Source organism: Zeus faber (genome assembly GCF_960531495.2).
Source record: "Zeus faber genome assembly, chromosome: 21".
Lineage (NCBI taxonomy): Eukaryota > Metazoa > Chordata > Actinopteri > Zeiformes > Zeidae > Zeus > Zeus faber.
In genome coordinates, this window is record NC_137208.1 from 600508 (window position 1) to 608800 (window position 8293).

The following is an 8293-nucleotide window of genomic DNA, read 5'->3' on the forward strand; positions in this document are numbered from 1 at the left end:
TCCCAGCAGGTGGTTCGGGGTTAGCGTCCCAGCAGGGAGTTAGGGGTAAGGGTCCCAGCAGGTGTTTAGGGGCTAGTGTCCCAGCAGGTGGTTTGGCATTAGGGTCCCAGCAGGTATTTAGGGGTTAGGATCCCAGCAGGTGGTTCGGGGTTAGAGTCCCAGCAGGTGGTTAGGGTTAGGGTCCCAGCATGTAGTTACGGGTTAGGGTCCTAGCAGGTGGTTAGGGGTTAGCGTCCTAGCAGTTAGTTCGGGGTTGGGTCCCAGCAGATGGTTCGGGGTTAGGGTCCCAGCAGATGATTAGGGGTTAGGGTCCCAGCAGGTGGTTCGGGGTTAGGGTCCCAGCAGGTGGTAAGGGTCCCAGCAGGTGGTAAGGGTCCCAGCAGGTGGTTTCGTGGTTATGGTCCCAGCAGATTGTCAGGGGTTAGGGTCCCAGCAGGTGGTTCGGGGTTAGGGTCCCAGCAGGTAGTTAGGGGTTAGGGTCCCAGCAGGTGGTTCGGGGATAGGGTCTTAGCAGGTAGTACGGGGTTAGGGTCCCAGCAGGTGGTTCGGGGTTAGGGTCCCAGCAGGTGGTTCGGGTTAGCGTCCCAGCAGGGAGTTCAGGGTAAGGGTCCCAGCAGGTGGTTTGGCATTAGGGTCCCAGCAGGTAGTTAGGGGTTAGGGTCCCAGCAGGTGGTTCGGGGTTAGGGTCCCAGCAGGTCGTTCGGGGTTAGGGTCCTAACAGGTCGATAAGGGTGAGGGTCCCAGCAGATGGTTCGTGGTTAAGGTCCCAGCAGATGATTAGGGGTTAGGGTCCCAGCAGGTGGTGCGGGGTTAGGGTCCCAGCAGGTCGTTCGGGGTTAGGGTCCCAACAGGTCAATTAGGGTGAGGGTGTCAGCAGATGGTTCGGGGTTAGGGTCCCAGCAGATGATTAGGGGTTAGGGTCCCAGCAGGTGGTTCGTGGTTAGGGTCCCAGCAGGTCGTCCGGGGTTAGAGTCCCAACAGGTCAATAAGGGTGAAGGTCCCAGCAGGTTGTTCAGGGTTAGGGTCTCAGCAGGTGGTTTGGGGTTAGGGTCCCAGCAGTTGGCTAGGGTCCCAGCCGGTGGTCAGGGGTTAGGGTCCCAGCAGGTGGTTAGTATCCCAGCAAGCTGTTATGGGTTAGGGTCCCAGCAGATAGTCAGGGGTTAGGGTCCCAGCCGGTGGTTAGGGGTTAGGATCCCAGCAGGTAATCAGGGGTTTGGGTTCCAGCAGGTGGTAACGGTCCCAGCAGGTGGTTTCGTGGTTATGGTCCCAGCAGGTTGTCAGGGGTTAGGGTCCCAGCAGGTGGTTCGGGGTTAGGGTCCCAGCAGGTAGTTAGGGGTTAGGGTCCCAGCAGGTGGTTCGGGGATAGGGTCTTAGCAGGTAGTATGGGGTTAGGGTCCCAGCAGGTGGTTCGGGGTTAGGGTCCCAGCAGGTGGTTCGGGGTTAGCGTCCAAGCAGGGAGTTAGGGGTAAGGGTCCCAGCAGGTGTTTAGGGGTTAGTGTCCCAGCAGGTGGTTTGGCATTAGGGTCCCAGCAGGTAGTTAGGGGTTAGGGTCCCAGCAGGTGGTTCGGGGTTAGTGTCCCAGCAGGTGGTTTGGCATTCGGGTCCCAGCAGGTTGATTGGGGATAGGGTCCCGGGAGGTGGTTTGGGATTAGGGTCCCAGCAGGTGTTTTGGGTTTAGGGTCCCAGCATGAGATTCTGGGTTAGGATCCCAGCAGGTGGCTCGGGGTTAGAGTCCCAGCAGGGAGTTAGGGGTTAGGGTCCTAGCAGGTGGTTAGGGGTTAGGGTCCCAGCAGGTCGTTCGGGGTTAGGGTCCTAACAGGTCGATAAGGGTGAGGGTCCCGGCAGATGGTTCGGGGTTAGGGTCCCAGCAGATGATTAGGGGTTAGGGTCCCAGCAGGCGGTTCGGGGTTAGGGTCCCAGCAGGTCGTTCGGGGTTAGGGTCCCAACAGGTCGATTAGGGTGAGGGTGTCAGCAGATGGTTCGGGGTTAGGGTCCCAGCAGATGATTAGGGGTTAGGGTCCCAGCAGGTGGTTCGGGGTTAGGGTCCCAGCAGGTCGTCCGGGGTTAGGGTCCCAACAGGTCAATAAGGGTGAGGGTCCCAGCAGGTGGTTCAGGGTTAGGGTCTCAGCAGGTGGTTTGGGGTTAGGGTCCCAGCAGGTGGTTAGTGTCCCAGCAAGCTGTTATGGGTTAGGGTCCCAGCAGATAGTCAGGGGTTAGGGTCCCAGCAGGTGGTTTGGGGTTAGTGTCCCAGCAGGGGGTTTGGCATTCGGGTCCCAGCAGGTTGATTGGGGATAGGGTCCCGGGAGGTGGTTTGGGATTAGGGTCCCAGCAGGTGTTTTGGGTTTAGGGTCCCAGCATGGGGTTCGGGGTTAGGATCCCAGCAGGTGGCTCGGGGTTAGCGTCCCAGCAGGGAGTTAGGGGTTAGGGTCCTAGCAGGTGGTTTGGGGTTAGTGTCCCAGCAGGTGGTTCGGGGTTAGGGTCCCAGCAGGTCGTTCGGGGTTAGGGTCCTAACAGGTCGATAAGGGTGAGGGTCCCAGCAGATGGTTCGGGGTTAGGGTCCCAGCAGATGATTAGGGGTTAGGGTCCCAGCAGGTGGTTCGGGGTTAGGGTCCCAGCAGGTCGTTCGGGGTTAGGGTCCCAACACGTCGATTAGGGTGAGGGTGTCAGCAGATGGTTCGGGGTTAGGGTCCCAGCAGATGATTAGGGGTTAGGGTCCCAGCCGGTGGTTAGGGGTTAGGATCCCAGCAGGTAATCAGGGGTTTGGGTTCCAGCAGGTGGTTTCGTGGTTATGGTCCCAGCAGGTAGTTAGGGGTTAGGGTCCCAGCAGGTGGTTCGGGGATAGGGTCTTAGCAGGTAGTACGGGGTTAGGGTCCCAGCAGGTGGTTCGGGGTTAGGGTCCCAGCAGGTGGTTTCGTGGTTATGGTCCCAGCAGGTAGTTAGGGGTTAGGGTCCCAGCAGGTGGTTCGGGGATAGGGTCTTAGCAGGTAGTACGGGGTTAGGGTCCCAGCAGGTGGTTCGGGGTTAGGGTCCCAGCAGGTGGTTCGGGGTTAGGGTCCCAGCAGGTCGTCCGGGGTTAGGGTCCCAACAGCTCAATAAGGGTGAGGGTCCCAGCAGGTGGTTCAGGGTAAGGGTCTCAGCAGGTGGTTTGGGGTTAGGGTCCCAGCAGTTGGCTAGGGTCCCAGCAGGTGGTCAGGGGTTAGGGTCCCAGCAGGTGGTTAGTGTCCCAGCAAGCTGTTATGGGTTAGGGTCCCAGCAGATAGTCAGGGGTTAGGGTCCCAGCCGGTGGTTAGGGGTTAGGATCCCAGCAGGTAATCAGGGGTTTGGGTTCCAGCAGGTGGTAACGGTCCCAGCAGGTGGTTTCGTGGTTATGGTCCCAGCAGGTAGTTAGGGGTTAGGGTCCCAGCAGGTGGTTCGGGGATAGGGTCTTAGCAGGTAGTACGGGGTTAGGGTCCCAGCAGGTGGTTCGGGGTTAGCGTCCAAGCAGGGAGTTAGGGGTAAGGGTCCCAGCAGGTGTTTAGGGGTTAGTGTCCCAGCAGGTGGTTTGGCATTAGGGTCCCAGCAGGTGGTTCGGGGTTAGTGTCCAAGCAGGTGGTTTGGCATTCGGGTCCCAGCAGGTTGATTGGGGATAGGGTCCCGGGAGGTGGTTTGGGATTAGGGTCCCAGCAGGTGTTTTGGGTTTAGGGTCCCAGCATGGGGTTCGGGGTTAGGATCCCAGCAGGTGGCTCGGGGTTAGCGTCCCAGCAGGGAGTTAGGGGTTAGGGTCCTAGCAGGTGGTTTGGGGTTAGTGTCCCAGCAGGTGGTTCGGGGTTAGGGTCCCAGCAGGTCGTTCGGGGTTAGGGTCCTAACAGGTCGATAAGGGTGAGGGTCCCAGCAGATGGTTCGGGGTTAGGGTCCCAGCAGATGATTAGGGGTTAGGGTCCCAGCAGGTGGTTCGGGGTTAGGGTCCCAGCAGGTCGTTCGGGGTTAGGGTCCCAACAGGTCGATTAGGGTGAGGGTGTCAGCAGATGGTTCGGGGTTAGGGTCCCAGCAGATGATTAGGGGTTAGGGTCCCAGCAGGTGGTTCGGGGTTAGGGTCCCAGCAGGTCGTCCGGGGTTAGGGTCCCAACAGGTCAATAAGGGTGAGGGTCCCAGCAGGTGGTTCAGGGTTAGGGTCTCAGCAGGTGGTTTGGGGTTAGGGTCCCAGCAGTTGGCTAGGGTCCCAGCAGGTGGTCAGGGGTTAGGGTCCCAGCAGGTGGTTAGTGTCCCAGCAAGCTGTTATGGGTTAGGGTCCCAGCAGATAGTCAGGGGTTAGGGTCCCAGCCGGTGGTTAGGGGTTAGGATCCCAGCAGGTAATCAGGGGATTGGGTTCCAGCAGGTGGTAACGGTCCCAGCAGGTGGTTTCGTGGTTGTGGTCCCAGCAGGTAGTTAGGGGTTAGGGTCCCAGCAGGTGGTTCGGGGATAGGGTCTTAGCAGGTAGTACGGGGTTAGGGTCCCAGCAGGTGGTTCGGGGTTAGGGTCCCAGCAGGTGGTTCGGGGTTAGCGTCCAAGCAGGGAGTTAGGGGTAAGGGTCCTAGCAGGTGTTTAGGGGTTAGTGTCCCAGCAGGTGGTTTGGCATTAGGGTCCCAGCAGGTGGTTCGGGGTTAGTGTCCCAGCAGGTGGTTTGGCATTCGGGTCCCAGCAGGTTGATTGGGGATAGGGTCCCGGGAGGTGGTTTGGGATTAGGGTCCCAGCAGGTGTTTTGGGTTTAGGGTCCCAGCATGGGGTTCGGGGTTAGGATCCCAGCAGGTGGCTCGGGGTTAGCGTCCCAGCAGGGAGTTAGGGGTTAGGGTCCTAGCAGGTGGTTAGGGGTTAGGGTCCTAGCAGGTGGTTTGAGGTTAGTGTCCCAGCAGGTGGTTTGGCATTAGGGTCCCGGCAGGTTGATTGGGGGTAGGGTCCCGGCAGGTGGTTTGGGATTAGGGTCCCAGCAGGTTTTTTGGGTTTAGGGTCCCAGCATGGGGTTTGGGGTTAGGGTCCCAGCAGGTGGTCAGGGGTTCATCATAGAGGTTACTAAAGACACTCAGAGAAGAGTGGGATTTCCAAATGTGGACCCTTGATCTCAAGGTTTTATCAGCTTGAGGAACACGGTGCCATGTACCTGCCATGTTTACTTCTGTACGACAGCACGCGGCGTCGCGTCTTTGTTACTTGTGCGCATGCGGGGTTCAGTTCAGGACCAGGACCCGTTCACACCGGAATCTGATATCGACCACATTTAAAGAATATTGTGAAGAGGCAAAGTAAAACATCAAACCTGAGCAATAAATCCAAAATGAGCACTAAGGCTTGAAGTGTGAACAGAGTCCAGCTGTAATTTAAAGGAAAACAATGACAATACACCAAACTGAATTCAACCTGCAATTTGCTCTTCAAGGTGGTCCGGACTGAAGGTGGACTGGCTGAAGGTGGACTGGCTGAAGGTGGACCGGACTTAAGGTGGACCGGGCTGAGGGTGGACCAGACTTAAGGTGGACTGGACTAAAGGTGAACCGGGCTGTAGGTGGACCAGGTTTAAGGTGGACCAGGTATCCTGTACGACCTACATTCAGGATCTTTAGGACCTGGTAAGATCATTCAGCTTCTTGCTGGAAACATCTTGACTTGACTGAAAGCTAAGAATAATATGAAATATCTGATATTTACTATATAAAATATCATATATCATATTCAATATATAATATTTATTATTTTGTATAGAAATATTTCATATATCATTAAAATCCATGTTGCTGTCACCTGTGACCCCATATTACACATTCACAAGGAAAAACAAGAAACTGTGTGTGCGCCTGCGTGTGTGTGTGTGTGTATGCATATTTGTGTGTGTGTGTGTGTCTGGGTGTGTGTGTGTGTGTGTGTGTGTGTGTGTGTGTGTGTGTGTGTGTGTGTGTGTCTGCGTGTGTGTGTGTTTGTGTGTGGTAAGTGAGGGGGGGGGTCAGTTCATGTTAAAGTTGAAAGTTTATTAAAAACACAGCGGTCGCCGCGGTAACCAGGTTCCCACGTTTAGAAAAGCACTACCAGTACACACAGCACTCACCCAAACACAACAACGGGACTGGCGTCACCACGGCAACCACCCACAGCCGCTGCTCATTGGGTTTTACGCCAAAGGAAGTGGATTTAATTTCAATTAAATGGAGAAAGAAAATAATGACAATGAACAAAATGAATATTATCCTGAGTTTTAAACAGGAAATAAAACGTAGAAAATACTGAGATTATTATGTGAAACTGGTAATTAGATAAATAGTAATTAACATCATCCCTCCATCCCTCCTCCATCCCTCCGCCCAAAAATGTGGAGGGTATCACTATCGCTCTCCCTCTACCTCCATATCTCTATCTCTATACCTTTATCTCTCTACCTCTCTATCTCTACCTCTCTAGCTCCATCTCTATATCTATCTCTAAACCTTTATCTCTCTACTTCTATATATCTACCTCTTTAACTCCATCTCTACCTCTCTATCTCTCCCTCTATATCTCTATCTCTATATCAATCTATATACCTCTATCCCTCTACCTCTCCTTCTATATCTCTGTCTACCCCTATATCTCCCTACCTCTATATCTCTATTGCTATACCTGTATCTCTCTATGTCTATACCTCTATCTCTACCTCTATATCTCTACCTCAATGTCTGTCTCTATATCTCTACCTCAATGTCTACCTCTATCTCTACCTCGATATCTCTACCTCAATGTCTGTCTCTATATCTCTACCTCTATGTCTCTGTCTCTATATCTCTACCTCTATATATCTACCTAAATGGCTCGTCTCTATATCTCTACCTCTATATCTCCATCTCTCTATATCTCTACCTCAATGTCTCTGTCTCTTTATCTCTACCTCAATGTCTCTGTTTTTATATCTCTACATCTATATCTCTACCTCAATGTCTCTGTCTTTACATCTCTGTCTCTATATCTCTACCTAAATGTCTCTGTCTCTATATCCCTACCTCTATATCTGTACCTCAATGTCTCTATCTCTATATCTCTACCTCTATATCTCTACCTCAATGTCCCTGTCTCTATATCTCTACCTCAATGTCTCTATCTCGATATCTCTACCTCTATATCTCTACCTCAATGTCTCTGTCTCGATATCTCTACCTCTATATCTCCATCTCTATCTCTCTATATCTCTACCTCAACGTCTCTGTCTCTATATCTCTACCTCTATATCTCTACCTCAATGTCGCTGTCTCGATATCTCTACCTCTATATCTCTACCTCAATGTCTCTGTCTTGATATCTCTACCTCTATATCTCTACCTCAATGTCCCTGTCTCTATATCTCTACCTCAATGTCTCTGTATCTCTACCTCTATATCTATACCTCAATGTGTCTGTCTCTATAGCTCTACCTCTATATCTCTACTTCAATGTCTCTGTCTCTATAGCTCTACCTCTATATCCCTACCTCAATGTCTCTGTGCCTATATCTCTACCTCAATGTCTCTGTCTCTATATCTCTACCTCAATGTCGCTGTCTCTATATCTCTACCTCTATATCTCTACCTCAATGTCTCTGTCTCTATATCTCTAACTCTATATCTCTACCTCAATCTCTCTGTCTCTATATCTCTACCTCAATGTCGCTGTCTCTACATCTCTACCTCTATATCTCTACCTCAATGTCTCTGTCTCTATATCTCTACCTCAATGTCGCTGCCTCTATATCTCTACCTCTATATCTCTACCTCAATGTCTCTGTCTCTATATCTCTAACTCTATATCTCTACCTCAATGTCTCTGTCTCTATATCTCTACCTCAATGTCTCTGTCTCTATATCTCTAACTCTATATCTCTACCTCAATGTCTCTGTCTCTATATCTCTACCTCAATGTCTCTGTCTCTATATCTCTACCTCAATGTCTCTGTCTCTATATCTCTACCCCAATGTCTCTGTCTCTATATCTCTACCTCAATCTCTCTGTCTCTATATCTCTACCTCAATGTCGCTGTCTCTACATCTCTACCTCTATATCTCTACCTCAATGTCTCTGTCTCTATATCTCTACCTCAATGTCGCTGCCTCTATATCTCTACCTCTATATCTCTACCTCAATGTCTCTGTCTCTATATCTCTAACTCTATATCTCTACCTCAATGTCTCTGTCTCTATATCTCTACCTCAATGTCTCTGTCTCCATATCTCTACCTCTATATCTCTACCTCAATGTCTCTGTCTCTATATCTCTAACTCTATATCTCTACCTCAATGTCTCTGTCTCTATATCTCTACCTCAATGTCTCTGTCTCTATATCTCT